Here is a 2735-nt window from a genome sequence, read left to right as displayed (position 1 = left end):
TTGAAAGTTTGGTAGAGGTGGTGATGGATGCTGGCATTGCACCAGTATTGCAATATGCGAGGAAAACAAGACCGGAGCCGAGTTTGATCACCCTAGAAAAGTACAAGACTCTGGTAAAAGAAAAGAAAATAACAGATGAGTTGAAGGAAAAATGTTATCTGTGGAGGACGCAAATCAAGACTTACAAAGATGATTCAACCAATGAGTTTGAGACAATATTCTCTTGGACCACAGAGCTCATTTAGAGGGGAGTAGATGCCACTTCATGTCTTTCAGACCCGCAAAACACGTAGAAAATACAGTAAATTCTTCTGCTATTATATTAAAATTAATGATTTTTTTTAAAATTTATATTCCCATATATCTAATAAATTTTGGTCCTATAGGTGGTCTCTGCATTGTATATGCTTCTGAACAACAAAAAATGTCATAGATTTGATAAAGAAATATATTGCGTCCCAACTGATATTGTGGTAAACTATCATTAGGATTTTTCATTAATTTCAGTTTATTTTGATTATGTACGATTTGGTAAAAGATTTATTTTGGTTTATTTTGCAGAATTCTATGTTGGCGAAGCATATTCACGAGTACAATGATCCAGAAACTAAGAAGGCCTTCCACATCAATGAATTTAAGGACTAGCTTTTCTAGACAAAAAAACTAGCATCCAATCCATTTGTAAGTTGTGATTTCTAAAACTTCTTAAACAATTATGTCATTTGGTATCATTTAGATTGAAATATTCTATCATTTGCCCAAACTTCAGCTGTTTGCACCAATTTGTAATAGAGACCATTGGTGGTTGTGGATTGCTGATGTTCGAAACAGGGTCTTTCATGTGCTGATCCCATCAGAAAAGAAGTTGTGACTGAAGACAGAATAACTATGAATAAATTTGTGGTAAGTTATTTACATAGTACATATTTTCGTTGTAAGTGATCTCTTATCATATCAATCACTTTTTGTGCCTGATTAAACATTGTTTCTATCCTATCTTTTTTAGAGCTTGATAGTATCCCAAATGAGGGTCTATGCTAGGGCAGAACCTTTGGTGGACAACGAAGAGGGCGTTGAAGCACCATATGTTGATATCAATAGCCAACAAAATAGTTGGGATTGCGCAATATACGTCATGAAATGGCTGGAAATAATCGATCCTAGAAAGTTCAAAAAGCAAAATACAGATGTAAAAAATGGAAACAGGTAAGCATCATTACACATAGTTGATTCCTAACTTCTAAATTAATACATATTAATAAATTTCAATTTATTTATTAGATTAATTGAAGTTCATTTGCATCCAAAATGAATTTGATGTGTTTTTGTTGATGATCGAGAGTTTTTTACTGCTTGTTCAAATCTGAACTAAGTATTAACAAAATTTTTTATTCCTTTAGTAATTTCGATTCATATCTGAGTTCATTTTGATTCATTTATTAGTTCATTTGGAAGTACTGACCAAATTTCTTTCAATTTTGGGAACAAATCGATGCTTTTAGGTATGAATATGGTCCAACCATTCTGTTAGACGAGATAAATAAATTGAGAGACAATGTCATCGAGGGGTTTGAAGCCATAAGAATTTCAAAGCCATCCGCTGCCCTCTCAAGTCCTTTTTGTAAATTCTCATATGAGGATATAGAGAGTAAATAGCTTCAATGTTCTAAATTGTAATCGATCTCACTATTTTGTAAGAAATTATAAAGAAGCAAACACTTCTTTCACTCATTGTAAATGTTAATATATATATATATTTGTAAATCTTTTCTTAAATTTCTTTTGATTTATTTGTTGGAAATGTCTAGGTTGTATTGAGATCACATTAATTTGAATGAATCTAGGTTCACATTGAATATACTGAATGTATTTATCTATCTAAAAATACAAATGAACCGAAATTTGGTCACACATGAACCGAAATGTATGCTGATAAACACATAAACTGTTTACCACAACACAATTGCAAAAGCTAATTTCAAAAACCAACAGGTGACTATTCAATAAAACATAACACAAATAAGAAGTTAACCCTCTTTTTCATCAAAGGGAGAAACATTATATGAGTAAAATGTATATGAACCGAAATTTAGGCATAAATTAATCGAAACTTCTATCACAGTGAATCATATCCTCTATAGGATAATTCATATCTTGTGCATGATGAAGGCTGCAGCTTGACTAAATCATTGATCCACCATTTAAAAGGTTCAACTGCAAAAAGAAGCAAATTATATATTAGCAAATGTACTAACATGCACAGCCACATTTTTGCCTAAACAAAAGCAAATCTATGTTACCTTGCTTGGAGCTGCCTTTTTTTTTTTCTTTGATGCATTTGCGATCTTTTTTTCCACATTCGATCCCATTCTATTCTTGGGACGTCCTCTTTTTCTAACATGTGGGGGGTTTTGAAGGTCGTTAATATCATTCAACGTAGCATCTTCGTGAGATAACGAACGTTGTCTTTTACTTTTCGCTTAATATTCTTGCATCTCGGCCATGACATTATCAAAAGCGTGGTGCAAAATTCTAGTAAACTCCTCATATTCTGAAGTAAATTCATAGATATTGTGCGAGCGAAACACCAAATTGTCAAATCTCTTGCTTCTTGGCTCCAATAGAGGCTCATCTTGGCTGCTCTTGATATGTGTGCACCTCCTCTTTACGTTCTTATTTTAGCGTTCCAATATATATTTCGGTGCTACTTTATCTATTCGCTCAAAGCTTAAGGC

The sequence above is a fragment of the Arachis stenosperma genome, chromosome 2 (genome assembly GCF_014773155.1).
Source record: "Arachis stenosperma cultivar V10309 chromosome 2, arast.V10309.gnm1.PFL2, whole genome shotgun sequence".
Taxonomy (NCBI): Eukaryota; Viridiplantae; Streptophyta; class Magnoliopsida; order Fabales; family Fabaceae; genus Arachis; species Arachis stenosperma.
This window is presented reverse-complemented; position numbering follows the sequence as displayed.